The 18,486-nt window shown below is 39.6% G+C and overlaps 1 long non-coding RNA gene across 1 annotated transcript in view; it reads right to left on the bottom strand.

Annotated features, from left to right (window-relative positions):
* Positions 1-4,007: 4,007 nt before the first annotated feature.
* Positions 4,008-18,486, bottom strand: part of LOC129392424 (uncharacterized) — a 56,004-nt gene continuing 41,525 nt past the window's right edge. Inside the window, exons 3-5 of the long non-coding RNA XR_008618264.1 lie at positions 12,910-12,986; positions 11,544-11,790; positions 4,008-4,494 (exon numbers count right to left, since the gene is read on the bottom strand). This is a non-coding gene — a long non-coding RNA (uncharacterized lncRNA). The remainder of the gene's footprint in view (positions 4,495-11,543; positions 11,791-12,909; positions 12,987-18,486) is intronic.

Below are 18,486 nucleotides of genomic sequence, written 5' to 3'. Positions count from 1 at the left end.
CAAAATATTTGTTTCCTCTCCATCTCAGAGAGTAATATTAAACTAATTAGGCTTATTTGGTATGTTAAATTACATGGGAAGCATTATCAGATGCGTACTGATTAAGCCTTCTTAGGCTGTATCATATGGGTAAGTGTTATTAATATAGATACTCTAGAAATTATATGGAACTTCTAAAAATATGATATGTCCTGGTAAAATATTATCAGTCATAATTCTACTAATTATCTTAAATTGTTGCATGTCACAGCAGTAAGTTGTTTGTCGATTGCATTGTAATCAGATCTTTAACCTTGCATTTTTAAAGTCTTTTGTCATTTATAACACAGTTATTATTGTACTCTGGTGCTTTTTAAAAAATGCTTCATCTTCAAGGAAATTCATAGAAAGGACTTTTTAACAAGTACAGGTTTCTGATAACTTGTAGATCATACCACTAACCTGGATAAGAAATTAAAGAATTCTAATGGAAAACCTGATGGCTTCATAAAACTGTTAACAGAAGATTAAGATCAGGGATTAGTCACGTAGGACCGAGTGAAGCAATGAGTATGGTTATAATTTGGAGTTTTGTCTGAAATAGTGCTGGTTTTTAATCTGTGTTTTCCAGATATAAGGAAACTTTTAAATTACACCTCTGTAAGTAGAATTGAAACATTTGTCTTTTCTCTCTACCAGATTTCTCCAGAATTTGGAAACTCTTATTGGAAATTATTGGAAACTAAGACTCACTTCCCAGGTAGTTTGTTGTAAACTTTAGTTATTAAAAGGACAATCTAAGTTTGTTTCTGAAGCTTATCACTGTAATCTACCTTTGGATGAAGATCAGATTTGTCATGACCTAACCAGGAGATTATGAATAATGGAAAAGACATCAGATAAAGGACTCTTTACAGTCATGTTGGAAGGGGCTATATCAGACACTGCTAACAAATCCTTGTGCTGCAAAATTTAAAGGAGTAAGTTCTTGGATTTATATATGTCACCATATCAGTCCTCCTCTCCTGAATGAACTGCAACTCCTGTTTCTGACACCCAACTTTGACCAAGACCAACACTACCAGATTAGGACACAAGAAGAAGATTGCATCTAAGGTAGAGAGCTGACCCAAGATGCTGACCAGGCCTGTATACTGATTACTTTGACAATTGCTCACACTTTTGCTTATGAACCAAATGTATTTCTTGGGCTCAATCATTTGCAAGTTTCAAAAAAAAAAAATCAATCCAATTGTTGCTGGGTTTGTGGCCTATTACCTGGGTTCAGTACTCTCAGGTTGCCTTGGTGGATTTCTCCTCTCTGAGGCTCTAATTGGATGGCCCTTTGAAATTTTATTTTAAAAGAAAGAAACTCTAGCACCATGCAAGCTAATGTTACCACCAATATCACTAAGTGAGAGCTTCTTACCTGGCCAATTAATGATGCCTATTCTGAACCTGGCCATAAACACTCCTTTTCACTAGATGTTGAATACTGGGTAGCTCCTAATAGAACCCAGTTGATTTTTGGAACAGATTTATGGCCATGGCTCTCCCAGTTTGGTTAAGAAGTTGTACAATTGATTTCCCTTGGGCCCAAGATCAGTTATGGGTAACCCTGGAAAAAGCCCCTACCAATATGCCTTTAATGAAGGCATGTTGGGCTCAATCAGTTTTCCAATGATATGACCATTTGATCTTGATATTTGTTCTTTCACTTGGAATAGAAAATATTATTACTCACATAGAGGCTTTAACAAAATTCAATTCAGCAAGTTTTGAATGATAATGATCAAGCCATTAGCTTGCTCAATTCAGAAGTCTCAAGATGAGAAAAGCAGTCCTACAGGATCACATGGCCCTCAATATTTTAACTGCTTCCTAAGGGGGAACTTGTGCTGTAATACATACTGAATGCTGCATCTTCAAATGTGACATCTTATGACACATGAAGAGTAAAATTTCTGCTCTGAACAATCCTTTTCCCAGTTTAGGGGAAATATTAGGAAAATGGTTTTATTCAGGAGGATCTTGGCTTAAATCTTTGCTAATGACATTGTTGGTTCTACTGAGAATTTTAATTATAGTTTGTGGAAATTATAAGGTGATAACTTCTTGCCTTTCATGCTGTGTGTCACCTACTCATACTAAGATAATGATGTCTAAATGACTTGAGACTATAAATCACATCTATAGTTCTTTATAAAATAATGGACATACACAATGCACATGTGAGGAAAATTGGCTTAAGTCTTATTGGACAACCTAGAATTGACTGTCAGTCCTTGCAAAACATTCTGCTAGTATAACTCCACAAAAACAAGAGAACCAGTCTATTAGGACCCAGCATTGTGGGACATGATGGACCCAGGACAGGCAAGCAACCAGCCTGGCATCAAGGGACCAAACATTTGATCACCTAGTGCTTTCTATCAAAAGATTAATGATCAAAGGGGGGAAATTGTGAAATAAAATTCATATTTTATGACAAGGTAAGAAAAATTTAAACATGAAAAATTTTCTCTGCCCTTTGGCCTTCTCTCTCCCTTCTACTGTGCATTGTGTGTCTGCATTATGCATCAACCAAACCTCCCCCATTGGCAGAAATACCCACTCAATCACAAAGAGCAACATTCTCCTAGTATCGACAAGCCAGCTCCTTAAATGATAACATTCTTTCTTGATCTTTTAAGGGGTCACGATGACTCATCACTTTGTTCTTGCAGACCTGGATTGTGTAAATTGTCAATAATATGTTATCTAATGTACAGCCCTCTGTCTCAAAAAACTTATATAACTATGTTTTGACTTCTAACATGTGGAACAGTTCTTGGAGCTTTCTGAGATGCTTTTCCCAGGTTATAATCCTCAATTTGGCTTCTTTCTTCAATCAACTGATCGATTTTTAATTGACACCATGTATGTGAAGATGCAAGAGTCTGGCTTAATAAAATTATTCTTTTGATATGCACCTCAACTATCTAGGGCGACTATCCTGTTTTCTCCCTCCTGAATCCCCTCAGGTTGCACCACTGGGGGCAGCTACAGTGGCTGATGTCTTGATGGCTGCAACATCCTTTGTTTACTAATATGGCAGGTGGCATTATTTGTCCACATAGGAAAGAGCAACACAAACTTTTAACAATTTGAGCTCACCTTTGGGAATGTTCAGACCCTTTCTCCTCCCACCTGGAGGAAAGAACAAAAACCAAAGGCAACACCTAGGCTGTATTTTTTATTTTGTTTTTTTTTCTTCTTTTTTAGCCCTATTGAAAGGTTTTACCAATTTATCCTTCAACCAGCAGTATCTGAAAGAGTACAATCTTGTAGGCAAGTGCTCCTTAAGAGGTTTGAGGCTTTGCTGTGCACAGTTGGGAATTTGACTCTACATTGTTTTGTATTTATATTTTTTTACAAACTATGGTAAAATATATATAACATAAAAGTTGCCATTTAAACCATTTTTAAGTGTACAATTCAGTGGCATTAACTACATTCACAATATTGTACAACCCTCACCACTATCTCTTTTTAAAACTTTTTCATTATACTGAAAAACTCTGCACCCATTAAGCAGTAACTCCTCATCCTTTCTCTCCCTCCAGCTCCTGGTAACCTCTAGTCTATGTTCTGTCTCTCTAATTTTCCCATTGTAGATATTTCATAAAAGTGGAATCATGCAATACGTGACTGTTTGCATCTAGCTTAGCAAGTGTTTTCAGGTACATCTATGTTGTAGCATGTATCAGAACTTCATTCCTTTTTAAGGGTGAAAAATAGTTCATTATATTTTATATACCACATTTTGTTTGTCCATTTTTCTGTTGATGGACATTTGGGTTGCTTCCACATTTTGCCTATTGTAAATTATGCTGCTATGAACATCTGTAAAAGTATCTCACTCACTGCTTTCAATTCTTTTGGGTATATAACTAAGTGGAATTTCTGGGTCCCTAACACTGTTCTCAGATGCAATGATTCACTAGACCTACTCACAGGTTATAAAAGTTATTATACTCATGGTTACTGTTTATTACAATAAAGGATACAAAGGAAAGTCAGCAAAGGAAAGTCAGAAGAGGGAAAAGGCACATGGGCAGGTGGGGGACTTTGGAGGAATCCAGGCACAGCTTCCAAGCGTTCTCTCCAAGTGAAGTTGCAGGAGGTTTAATTCCTCCTGTAAAGATGTGTGACAATATGTGCAATGTGTTGCCAACCAGGGTGGCTCATTAGAGCTAGGGACTGAATGTATCCCCCAGAATTTGTATGTTGAAATATTAATCCCCAATATGATGGTATTTGGAGATGGGGCCATTGGGAGGTAATTAGGTCTTGAGGGTGAAGCCCTCATGTTGGGATTAGAGCCCTTATAAAAGAGACATGAGAGAGTTTGCTTCCCCTCTCTTCTCTACACCGTGTGAGGATACAATAGGAAGATGGTCTTCTTCCCAAACCAAAAGGCAAAAGCACACCAGACACAGGATCTGCTGGCACCTTGATCTTGGACTTTCCAACCTGTTGTGAGAAATAAATGTTTGTTGTTTAAGTCACCCAGTCTAAATGTGTTATATTAGCCCAAACCAACTAAGAAAGTGTACAGGATTTTTACTGAGGGCTGATCACCTAGGCACCATCTGCCTAACATGTACCAAAATTCCAGACTCTTAGAAGGAAAGCATGTGTTGAACATATACCTTTGTTTTCACCAATAGTTTAGGCAACCTTATCAATTTGGGAAATGGTGGGAACACTCAAAATCTGTTTCCAGATGCCAGCAAAGGGCCAATTTTGCAAGAAAGTATTTCTGAATATGACCGTCTCAAGCTTGCTGTATTAATTCTTTTTTACACTGTCACTCTCCTAACATTCAGTGGATACCTACAGTAGACCTAAATAGCCTTTGATGGAATAGATACAGGAGAACTTTGATGAGAAAAATACTTGTACATTGCAAAAAAGTGGGGAAAATACGCATAAAAAATTTTTAAACAACCATTTGTCATATAAACGTGCATATTTAATATTTGGACATAATTTATCATAATTTCTTCTTATAATCATCTTTATATAGAAAAAATATATACCATTAAATGAATTTTCAATTGTCAGTATATCAAAAACATTCTCCTATATAGGCAAAAACTTCTTATAAAGAGAGAGACTTTATTTTTTAGAGCAGTTTAAGGTTGACAAAAAAATTGAGCAGAAGGTATAGAGTTCCCATATATTCTCTATCTCCATACATGACTAGCCTTCCCCACTATCAACATCCTGCACCAGAGTATACATTTGTTACAAACCATGGACCTATATTGATATATCATTATCACCCAAAGTTCATAGCTTACATCAGAGTTCACTCTTGATGTTGTACATTCTATGGGTTTTGATAAATGTATAATGACATGTATCTACTATTGTAGTGTCAAACAGAATAGTTTCACTGCCCTAAAATTCCTCTGTGCTCTGCTTATTCATCCCTCACCTCTCCCTATCCACTGGCAACCACTGGTCTTTTTACTGTCTCCAAAGTTTTACCTTTTCCAGAATGTAATATAGTTGGAATTATACACTTATGTAGCCCTTTCAAATGGGTTTTTCTTTCACATAGCTATATGCATTCAAGGTTCCTCCATGTCTTTTCATGACTCGATAGCTCATTTCTTTGTAGCACTGAATAATAAATATTCCATTGTCTGGATATACAACAGTTTATCCATTTGCCTACTGAAGGATATCTTGGTTGCTTCCAAGTTTTGGCAATTATGAATAAAACTGCCATAAGCATCTGTGTGCAGGTTTTTGTGTGGACATAAGTTTTCAACTTCTTTGAGTAAATATCAAGGAGTGAAATTGCCAGATTGTGTGGTAAGAGTATGTTTAGTTTTGTTAGAAACTGCAAACTGTCTTCCAAAGTAGCTGAACAATTTTGCACTCCCACCAGCAATGAATGAGGTTCCTATTGCTCCACATCTTCACCAGAATTTGGTGCTGTCAGTGTTCTGAGTTTTGTTCATTCTAATAGTTGTGTAGTGGTATCTCATTGTTGCTTTAATTTATATTTCCCTAATAACATACCATGTGGAGCATCTTTTCATATGCTTACTGGACATCTGAATATATTTGGTGAGTGACCTGTTAAGATCTTTGGCCCATTTTTACATAGGGTTGTTTGTTTTCTTATTGTTAGGTTCTTTGCAGATTTTGGATAACCAACTTTTATCCAATATGTCTATTGAAAATATTTTCTCCCAGTCTGCGGTTTGTCTTCTCATTCCCTTGACAGTGTCTTACACAGAGAAGAAGTTTTTAATTTTAATGAAGTCCATATTATCAATTACTTCTTTCATGTACTGGGCCTTTGGTGTGTACAAAAGCTCTTTTTAAACATAATTTTAACATCTAAAAAATATTCTGTCATGTTAATCTGATAAAGTTTACTAAAAGTTTCCTATCTCTAGATTATTTCTTAATTTTTTTCTACTTAGAAGTACTTGAGAACCACTTTTAAGTACTAGGGATTTTTAAATTGAGTTATAATTAATATACCATAAAATTCGCCCTTTTAAAGTATACAATTCAGTAGTTTTATTATATTCACAAAATTGTGGACTTTCACTACTGTATAATTCCAGAACATTTTTATCTCCTTGAAAAGAAACTCAATACCTGTCAGCTGTCACACCCCACCCACAGCCCCTGGCAACCACTAGCCTACTTTCTGTCTCTATGGATTTGCCTATTCTGGACATTTCATGTAAATTGAATTATATAATATTTGGCTCTTTGTGTTCTTTCACTTGGAATAATGTTTCTATGACCCATTTTGATTTAATTTTTGTGTAACAGGTGAAGTACATGTCAAGGTTAGGGTTTTTTTTTAGTGGGGAGGATATCTATGTCCAGTTGTTCCAGCACCATTTGTTAAAAAGAGTATCCTTTCTCTATTAAAATGCTTTTGCATCATTACCAAAAATCAGTTCACAATATTCATTTGGGCCTATTTCTGGGCTCTTTAGTGTATTTTGTTGCACTATGTGTCTATCCTTTCACCAATCACATTGATTACTGTACCTTAACAGAATTCTTGAAATGAATGATATAAGCCCTCAACTTTGTTTTGGCTGTCTTTTGACATTCCATATAAATTTTAGAATTCACTTGTCAATATCTACAAAACAAAATCTGGTGTTTTGTTTAGAATTATACTGAAATTTATATAAATTTGGGTAAATTGACATTTTAACAATATTGAGTCTTCCGGTCCATGAACACGGTATGTTTTTCCATGCACAAATTTTTTTAAATCTATAAAGTAACTTTTTTGATGCCATTGTAAATTGTACTTTTTAAAAACTTCAAATTCCAATTGTCTATTGCTGTTCTATATGAATAGAATAGACTTTTGTATGTGTACCTTATATCATCCTACCTTCATAAACAAACTCATTAGTTCTAGAAGTTGTTTTGTAGGGATTTGTTTAGATTTTCTCTATATACAATCATGCTGTTTGCAAATAAAGAGAACTTTTTTTCTTTCTAATCTGTATGAACTTTCTTTCTTTCTTTCTTTTTTTCTTTCTTTCTTTCTTTCTTTCTTCCTTCCTTCCTCCCACCCTTCCTTCCTTCCTTCCTTTCTTCCATTCTTTCTAACCTTATTATCACTAGCCAGAGCTTCCAGCACAATGATGAGTAAGAGTTTCTTGCCTTTTTACCAATCTTATGGGATTATGATATTAGCTGTAGATTTTTATAAGATTGGGTTAAGTTTGCATATTCCTAGTTTGCTGAGAGTTTTTATCATGAATGAATATTGAATTGCCTTTTCATCTATTGAGATAATCATATGCTTTTGGTGAATTACAGTAATTGATTTTTTTTTAACATCTTTATTGGAGTATAATTGCTTTACAATGGTGAGTTTCTGCTTTACAACAAAGTGAATCAGTTATACATATACATATGTCCCCATATCTCTTCCCTCTTGCATCTCCCTCCCTCCCACCCTCCCTATCCCACCCCTCTAGGTAAAATTGGCCTTGAATTCTCCAGATGAATCCCACTTGGTCATCATGAATTATCCTTTTAAATATTTCTGGATTTCATTTGCTAATATTTCTGAGGATTGTTGTATATATTCACAAGGGATTTTGGCCTTTAGTATCATTTTCATGTAACATCTATGTCTGATTTTGTTATTAGGATATGCTGACCTCCTCAAATGAATAAAATACATAACCACACAAAAGAGGAGCACATAGCAATAAAATAAACTACTAAACACATAACAGTATTGATAAATCTCAATAAGAAGAAGCAAAAGAAGTCAGACACAGGATAAGACTACAGCTCTATGATTCTACTTATATGAAATTCTAGGAAAGACAAATCTAATCTAGAGGGACAGAAAACAGATCAGTGGTTGCCTGGGGGCAGGGAAACAGGAAACCTTTTAGGATGATGGAAAGGTCTAAATTTAGATTGTGGTGGTGATTACACAGCTGTATAAATATTTAAAACTCATTAAAGTGTATGAAAAATGTATACAACTTATGGTATATAAATTATACCTCAATTGATTTACAAAATGATATAGGTGGGTTTCAGTATTTCATTTTGTGATGAGACAGAATTCATTGTAAATTTACCAAATTCCTTGTTGACCTCACTTGGGTATTTATTCCCTGCTCCCTGTCCATGTGTGATCTTGGGCAAGTCACATCTCACTCATAAACCCAGTTTCCTCCTCTGAAAAATGGTAGATAATGATTATTATTAGCCACAGTTCTTCTACGGAATATTTCCTAAAGTAATTTATGTTAGTCACTTAAAACAATGACTGGCACAAAGTAAGTTATCAGAAAGTAATAACTATCATCATTATCTATTTTATTAGTATTACTAAAAATCAAAGTAATGGTCTGTATTCCTTACAGGAGCTTAAAGAAAGATAATCGTTCATAATAAAACAACAGAGTAGATTAGGGCCTAAGGAGATATTCTCAATATGACAACTGTGTGGAAGGTCCTCGTGCCACAGGGACATCAGTTTTTTGAGAGTACTATTTAGCTGATGATACCCAACTCCTGAAATCTTGAAACCTCAGGCCTTACGTGCTCCTGTGAACTGACTGACATGACTCACCTCAAAATACTTTAAAAATGTTCAGTTCCCAGGAAACTATTTTCACAAGGCAATAGACGCTCCCTCCCCATAGGGCATTTCTCCTTTGGAAGCTTTTAGAAACCAAAGGGAGCCTGGAGGACCATCATCCCTGGGTTCTCTGTGGATAATCCAGAATAATGGTTACACACCAGATTTTAAAATATTTTAGAGTGAAAACACACTTGAGGATAGTGCTTATATCAATCATATACACATATCCTAAATGCCCCAAGTTGTCATGGAGGTAATTTTATTTGTTTTCTCTGATTCCTTTTAACCTAGCTGTCTTGGCCAGTGGAATGACATTATAGTGCCCTTCGTGGCAAAGGAAAATTCAGTGATTAGCAGCTGCTCTGGCTCAGACTCATTGTCAAAACTTGTGAGATTTCACAACTGTAACAGTCCCTCCTCCACCCCTTTGTTCATCCTACTGCACAGGACTAAAAGGAGGCTTGGCTGTAGGTAAGAGCAAATCCAGGCTTTGACCACGCAGTGTCTCTGGTCCCAGGACCAGGTGCCCAGGCTCAGGGACAATGAGCTGGGTCGGGAGATAGAAGTTTGTGGCTGGGACATCACCCCAGATGGGTGCCGAGGAGCGGGGGTGGGTGGAAGCAGGGGCTCTGTCCTCTCCTTTTCCCTTCCAGGGCCCCTCAGTCCCACACGGGCAGCATGTGCTTCTCTGTGGCTAGCTGGGAGGTGGAAGGGAGGAAGCACCTCCAGAGGTGGCGGAAGAGAGAAAGAAGGTGATGACTATGCCCATCACTGCTCAAAGTAGGCCATTGGGTGGAAAAAGACAAGAAGCTTTAGAAAAATAAAATCAACTTGCATGTTATTCACTGACTTTTAAAAATGTGATTCTAGGGGCTTCCCTGGTGGCGCAGTGGTTGGGAGTCCGCCTGCCGATGCAGGGGACGCAGGTTCGTGCCCCGATCCGGGAGGATCCCACGTGCCGCGGAGCGGCTGGGCCTGTGAGACATGGCCGCTGAGCCTGCGCGTCTGGAGCCTGTGCTCCGCGGCGGGAGGGGCCGCGGCAGTGAGAGGCCCGCGTACCGCGAAAAAAAAAAAAAAAAATTAAATAAATAAAAATGTGATTCTATAAATTTACAATGAAAAGAGCAGTGATCCAATAGAAAATGGGCAAAGAGGTAAACAGTATTTTAGAAGAAATTCAAAGAACCAGTATGAAATTATAACAAAATGCACTAATAATCAAAGATAGGAATCTCAAAAGCATAGTGCTAAGTGGAAGAAGCCAGACACAGGGAAAGCGTACTGTATGAGTCCATTTATATAAACTTCTAATAAAGGCAAAGCTACAGTGACAGAAAGCAGATGACTGATGGCCAGGAGCTGGGCTTGGGGGAGGGAATGGATTACAAAGGGGCAGGAGGGAACTTAGTGGAGTGATGGGAATGTTCTGTATCATGACTGTGGAGGTGGTAGCTACACAACTGCATGCATTTGTCAAACTCATCAACCGGTGCACTTAAAACTGATGAAGTTTATTGTTTGTGAATGATACCTCAAAGCTGACAATAAACAAAGATTTTAAGCTTAATTGTGGATATATAGCAAATTCAAACTCAATCTCTTTAGCCCTGAAAAGTTCCTTAGAGACCATCTAGTACAGACACTTACTTTTATATATTATAAGCGAGGAGATGGAGGCTTAGAAATGATGTCGCTTATTCAAAATTATACAGCCTGCTAGTGACCAAACCATATCCCAGCAGCCAGTCTTTTTTCTATTCTGCCATCCTCCCCAGCACGTTTAAAATGTAAATGTATCATGTTATCACCCAATTCACAGGCATCATAAAATACCTTGCAGATATATAGTACATTTAATTTTTAACACACCCCTATAGTGTTCAGTCATAGAGGCAGAACCGGTAAGAAACATATATTAAGAGATTTATTGCAAGGAATTCACTTATGCAATTGTGGGGCTGGCTGGGCAGGTCCAAAATTTGTGGGGCAGGTCATCAGGAAAAACACGGTGGATTTCTCGGGCCCAACTGAGTCCACAGGTGGGATTTCTTCTTCCTTAGGGAAGCTTCAGCTCTGTTTTTAAGATATTTCAACTGATGAATCAGGCCCACCCAGATTATATAGGATAATCTCCTTACTTAAAGTCAACCGATATGGACTTTTATCACATTTTAAAATAGCTGCATAACAACACCTAGATTAGTTTTGATTGTATAGCTGGGGACTGTAGCCTACTCAAATTGGCACATAAATTGACCATCACACCCATAGCGTAGGTAAGGACAGTACTACCATTCCATTTTTCTACTAGGGGACTGGAGGCGCTGAGTGCTTAAATGATTTGCCTAATGGCACACAGCTAACTCACATTTTGTTTTTCAGTTGTAAAATGGTTAGAAATTCTTACCTCATGTGGTTGTTGTGAGGAATAAATTAAATGTCAATTCCAGCTGTGTAAGTAAAGGCCCTTGCACACTGGGTTCTCAATGTTGTAAAACAGCAATTAGATCACACTTTGTTTATAAATGAGCTGGTGTACAAGTCGTGAGGAAGTGCACATTCTCCTTTATTACAGGTGGGAGTATGTATTAGATAAACTTTCTTCAGCAAGTAGCTTCATTTCCAGGAATTAGTTTTATAATAGTTGCACATATCTATAAAGATATAGTTCAAAGATGTTCATTGCAGTATTGTTTGTAAATGAAAAACAAAAACAAATCTAAATGCCTATCAGTAAAAGGAAAGGAGAGTATTAAAGGAATTACGATATAGTCAAACCATGGACTACTATGTGTATCGACAAGGAAAGATCCATGGTATAGTATTGGATCTAAAATAGAAGAGTTTGTATTATTGATGACATTTATGATCCTAGACATCTTGGTAATACATTTAGTGGTGGACAGGGGATGGATTCTGTACTCATTCTGTTAAAATAAACATTTTGCCCCCTGAGAAATAACTCCAAGGTGATGAGGGTGTTTTGTTTAAAACCTCAAAGGCTGCACCATTCCACCACTACCTGTCCTCTCTGATTGGAATATTGGCCCTTGTTTTCTCTAACACAGGGGGACCTGCAGAGGGAAATAGCGAGGTCATCACAGGGAGACCATGCAGGCAGCCTGAGGGTCAATGGTGCAGTCAGACGACTCCCTGAAGACTAAGACCAAACATCAGGTCACAATTGGGTGAGCTGGAGCAAAGCCAGGTGGCAGATGATGGGCCCTGTGATTACGGCAGAGACACCTGAATCCACCAGGCACGTTTGATCCGTAATGAATGGCACTAGGTCAGAAGGTCTTTTATTTTTTTTATTTTATTTTTATTTTTATTTATTTATTTTTTTTGCGGTACGTGGGCCTCTAACTGCCGTGGCCTCTCCCGCTGTGGAGCACAGGCTCCGGACGCGCAGGCCCAGCGGCCATGGCTCATGGGCCCAGCCGCTCCGCGGCATGTAGGATCCTCCCGGACAGGGGCACGAACCCGTGTCCCCTGCATCGGCAGGCGGACTCTCAACCACTGTGCCACCAGGGAAGCCCCAGAAGGTCTTTTATTAAACGTTGCTCTGGATTCCTTCTTTTCCTGATGAAATCCAGAGAAGAGGAGGCTGCCATACTTTCTGAGCCTCCCTCCACCAGGGGGATGGGATGGCTACATGGAAACTTCATCACTTGGGGACCCACAAAATGAGAAAGTTCCACATTGTTAGGTCAATAGAGGAAGAAAGGAAGCGCAAGTCTATATATTATCCAAAGGGAATATTTGATTCATACCTACTGCATGGACGTAAGCTCCTCCAGCGTAGGGAATGTATCAGTGTTTGTTCGTCACTGATTCCTCAGCACAGGGCCTGACATAAAATGGACTCAGTAAGAATTCCTAGAATGAATAGCAAAACATCACTTCCTGAATCTAGCCATTGTGCTGTTATTATCCCAAGGCTCCTGCCCTTCCATTCCAACACCTTATACAGTATCTTCAGGAGTAACAGAGTGGAGAGGAAATGGAGCCAACACCCAGTCCTACAGATCTGGCTAAAGGGCTGGCAGTAAAGGCAAGGCTCAGTCATTCTTGTCACTCTAGACACAGGCCTGGCACTCTAGGCCAGTGCTGTGTGCATGAGGCCTAAACTCCTCAAGAGCCTTTGTCTCATGCCTACCACTCAATTTCCTCAAATGAAACTGGAAGCATATTTTACAAGTCTATCGCCCTCTTAGAGAATTTCAAATCCACTCATAGGTTCACGTGAGTCCCTGGAGGGGAGACTAGGAAAATAAAGTGGAAAAATGGAAGAGATTTGGCAGAGGACCGTGCTGAATGGGAAGGTGCCAGATCCCATGGTTTTATGGTGATTGAGGACTGCTTCCCTGAATCAAGTTACAAACTTCTCTACTGCCTTACAGTAGGGTTCTAGATGAATGGTAAAAGCAATGACATAATCAACAGACAGTATCTCAGTGGCAACAGAGGTCACTGTAATGTTAGTGTGCCTTTGGACTGAATGTCATTTCTCAAGGATATGTCCATTTTCGAGGGAGAAATTCTGTAAGGGGCTGCTTATATCAATACTCATGTTATCTCATTTAATTTTTAATACAGTCTTATGAGGTCATTAGTATTATCCACATTTTATAGTGGATGAAACCAAAGCTTGGAGAGGATAAGTTATTTGTACAAAGTTTATGACTACCAAAGATGGGATTGGAGTTATCTATATTTTGAAGGCAGTGCAATTGGGTAGTAAATTGGGTCAAGAGGTAATGAAAGTTGTTGCTTTTACTGGTTTGTCATTTTTCCACTGACTATTTTAATGAAGACACGGTTGTAACAGAGAAAGGTTTTAAAGTAGAAGTTTTGGAATATTCTGTAATTTGGTTATCAACGTTTAGTATTTTCAGCAAAAGATTCTTATTTATCAGTTCTCTTCTCCATCTCAATCAAAACAGTAAACAGGAAGAAAAGAAAGTATAAATGATTTTCATAGCTTCTCCAATCCAAAAGAAAAATCAGAAAGATAAAACAGAAATGAAAGTTCACAAAAGTCCCCGATTTGCTACCTTTTCATTAATTGGGCAAAATGATCAAACTATCAGTTTTCAAGTGGCAATTCCCCATTGTGCTTACAGAAAGGTTTTGTTGTCTATTGGATTCAATGCCTAGATCTTCAGAGTTTTCAACAGGGGGAAATGCAACATTATACCAAATTAATTTATTATGCTAGTACAGTGTATTCTTGGAAATCACTAGATCAAACACTTGATTAAGATGAGTCTTACATCCATGCTTGTTTTAACCGTTTCTCTCATGTACCTCACACTCTTTCTTTTTCCTTAATGTCCCTTTAGGGTACCTCCTTGGGATCAGGCAGGTAATGATAGCTACTTGGCTCACTATCCAGAGGCCACCTGCAGTGACCTCCTGGACTGCCTTGGTAGATTCCAGCAGAGTTCTAGAATCTACCAGGACTCTGAGGATGAGGTGGTGAGGTCTCAGGGCACCTTTTGACTAGCTCCTGGTCTTGGAGACTCTCTAAGGAAAGAAGTAGTTCGAAGCTCCCTGTGGCATTTCTAAGCATCTCAAGGACAATGAAGAGGGTCTAGGATTTCTGTGTGCTGGGAGCAAGAGAAGTTCCCCAAGTCCACCTGAGACCCACTGATTTCTGGACCAAGTACAAGGGTGCCCAGGAAATTGTAGCCAAACTGGCAATAATTCCTCTCTTAGCCCAATAATTGTCATTCTTCAGTGATGCTTATTGCATGTCTGTCACACACTGGGGACCCCAACACTATAAAACAAAGTCTCTGTCCTCAAGATGATTTTGTTGGGGAGATGAGATATGAAACTTAGCTTTGCTTCTCCTCCTTGTGTAACTAAAACACTTGTTTTCATATCAAATTATCATTTAGTTCCATTTCCCTTTTTGAACTTGGAGAAAAAAATTCTTTTACCACTTCCCAAATTTTCTTGGTCAAATTCCACTCACTTTCCATAGAGTCATGCAACTATCACTAGACACTATCTCTGAGCATTGCATGACAATAACTTTTTACAATGAGTCCATGGAAATTTTTTTTAATTTATTTTTTTCTTAATTTTTACTTTTATTTTATTTTATTTTGGCCATGCCACACAGCATGGGGGATCCTAGTTCCTCGACCAGGGATTGAACCTGGGTCCTCAACAGTGAAAGCACAGAATCCTAACCACTGGACAGCCAGGGAATTCCCACCCATGGAAATTTAGAAACTGGAAAAATGTGTGTTAGGGGTAGGATGCTATGCAGAGGGGTGGGTGCATTTAAATTTTATTTATTTATTTTTGGCTGCATTGCGTCTTCGCTGCTGAGCGCAGGTTTTCTCTAGTTGCGGCGAGCAGGGGCTACTCTCATCGCGATGGCTTCTCTTGTTGTGGAGCATGGGCTCTAGGCGCAAGGGCTTCAGTAGTTGTGGCACATGGGCTCGGTAGTTGTGGCTCTAGAGCGCAGGCTCAGTAGTTGTGGCTCATGGGCTTAGTTGCTCCGCGGCATGTGGGATCTTCCAGGACCAGGGCTCGAACCCATGTCCCCTGCATTGGCAGGCGGATTCTTAACCTCTGTGCCACCAGGGAAGCCCATGGGGGAGGGTGCATTTAGAAATTACACATGCCATATCCACAGTGTAGATGCTAATTAGCCTTGGAATGGCCACCTTGTGTGATCCTTGTTCTCTGGACAAGAAACCTGGCATGATGGGAAGGAAACACTCAGGCAGAACAACCAGACTGCAAGCTTACTAATTCAACGTGTGGTGGTGCTACAAGACTGGGGGAACCTGTGCATTCTGCCATCTGCCTGATTTCTCCTCCTATAGTGTGAGAACACCATCTGAGCAGGGGATGCTGTTAATTAAAAAATGCATTTAAAAGAAGCAGTTGTTGCTCCCTTCAACCAGAACTGTGTGTTCTATACAGAACTCTTACGTGCTATTTTATCTGGCCATGTTAGCAACGATCCCCAAGAAAGATCAGATTCCATGTTCATAGGAGTGGGTTAGTTCTCAAAAGTGGAAGCTGGGTTCCTCAGTGGATCCTATGGATATAAGGATGAAGTTTAGATGTAATTGAGACCACAGCTACAGGACTGATTTGATAACAATGAAACCGAGAGAGAGAGAGGTAGCAATCACTGGGTTTTTTTTTGGGGGGGGGGCATGGGGGGAGGGGTGGACATTCAGGACGCAAGAAAAAAGCATATGTAAATCACCAGAGTGGAGTCAGTAACTCAGTAAAATTACCAAAGCTTTTATTGAAAAATTTCCCTGGTTTTGGTTTTTGAGGTGATCATATAGGGAACTGGCGATACTTAATTATATGGTTTCATTTCCTTTTTGTGGCCTCAATTTTTTTAAAAGGAATATTTCATGTGTGTGTTTTTAGAATTGGTGAATGAATGAACCTCACTTTTTTAATACCTGAGCTTCTCAAAATCATGAATCACTGAAGCATTGTCATCGGAAGTAGGCTTAAAAATCTGACAATGACTTGATCATAGGTAAGACGTAGAACTTTTGTCTCTGAGAAATGATCAAACAAGGAAACACCCGGGTTTTTGGGGGGGGGGGGGGCATGGGGGGAGGGGTGGACATTCAGGACGCAAGAAAAAAGCATATGTAAATCACCAGAGTGGAGTCAGTAACTCAGTAAAATTACCAAAGCTTTTATTGAAAAATTTCCCTGGTTTTGGTTTTTGAGGTGATCATATAGGGAACTGGCGATACTTAATTATATGGTTTCATTTCCTTTTTGTGGCCTCAATTTTTTTAAAAGGAATATTTCATGTGTGTGTTTTTAGAATTGGTGAATGAATGAACCTCACTTTTTTAATACCTGAGCTTCTCAAAATCATGAATCACTGAAGCATTGTCATCGGAAGTAGGCTTAAAAATCTGACAATGACTTGATCATAGGTAAGACGTAGAACTTTTGTCTCTGAGAAATGATCAAACAAGGAAACACCCAGGAAGCACAAGGCAAAACACCCTCCTAGAAGCTGATGGGGTGGGAAGAGGCCCAGCCCAGGGCAGGCAGCATGCCTTCTGTGTGGCTCACCTGTTTTTTCCTCCTTTCACATGACACCAGATAAGCCAGCGTAGGCACTGAAGTCCAGAGCCTGGCCCTGGGGAGCTTTGGTTCCCTATCTGACCATGTCCTCAGTGCTCATGTTTCATTCTCCTGGTGCCTTCTGGTACCCCAGAGTCCAGTTTGCCAAGTGAGTGATGGGGGCTGGGGGTGAGGGACAAAGGCAAAGTCTCCAAAGCTCAGCTTCCTTTTCTAAGCTCTGCTGGCCTGAAGCACATTTATTTCTTCACTTTAGAGAGGAATCTGGCACCACCCTTGATTTTGTATACCTCACTGCTGTGACCATCTTCATCTGTAAAATGGGGCATACAATAGCACCCATCTCCTTGGGCAGTGGTTCTCCAAGTGGGTCCCCACTGGTAGCATCTGTATCACTTGGGAACTTGTTAGAAAAGCAAATCCTGGAACCCCCTCCCAGACCCACTGAATCTGACACTTGGGGGATAGAGGTCAGCAATCTGACCCCCAGGTGATTCTGATGCACCCTCAAGTTGGAGAACCACTGTCATAGGGTTGTTGGGAACAGTAAATGAAGGAGCACATATTAAAAGCTCAGAACATTGCCTGGCACCTGTGTTATTTAGATATGAGAATCATCATTATCATGGCAGGAACCTTTTCTAATCATGCTTTAATTACCAGGAGTACCAGGTACTCACAGGTGGAGATGCCTTTCCTGTGGAACACTGCTCTCCCCATACCATCCCCCCTCATGAATATGTATGTAAGTTCTATTAACAGCACAAAGGTCTTGACCACTTCGCATAATGATACAGGTGTCAGGGGAAAGACTTTATGCAAGTAAAGACTTTATGCAAAGAAAGACTTTATTAATGGGGATGATTGCAACAGGGAGATGCTCAAAGCCTAAACCAGAAATATCTCAGGGCAGGAGTGGGTGAGCAATGCTTTTATATGCAGAGACCATGGAATAGGTAGTTGTGGACAGAGTAAGGAGGGAAGGGGAGGTAATAAAAACTGCTGCATGGGAGTCCTGAAACCTAAAAACCTGTGTCAAACATTGCACTAGGGGTCTTCCCTGGTGGCGCGGTGGTTGCGCGTCCGCCTGCCGATGCAGGGGAGCCGGGTTCGCGCCCCGGTCTGGGAGGATCCCGCATGCCGCGGAGCGGCTGGGCCCGTGGGCCATGGCCGCTGGGCCTGCGCGTCCGGAGCCTGTGCTCCGCGGCGGGAGAGGCCACAGCAGAGGGAGGCCCGCATACCACAAAAAAAAACAA

Source organism: Physeter macrocephalus, chromosome 9 (assembly GCF_002837175.3).
Source record: "Physeter macrocephalus isolate SW-GA chromosome 9, ASM283717v5, whole genome shotgun sequence".
NCBI classification, from domain to species: Eukaryota; Metazoa; Chordata; class Mammalia; order Artiodactyla; family Physeteridae; genus Physeter; species Physeter macrocephalus.
The sequence above is the reverse complement of the archived record's forward strand: the minus strand, read 5'-3'. Positions and strand labels throughout refer to the sequence as shown.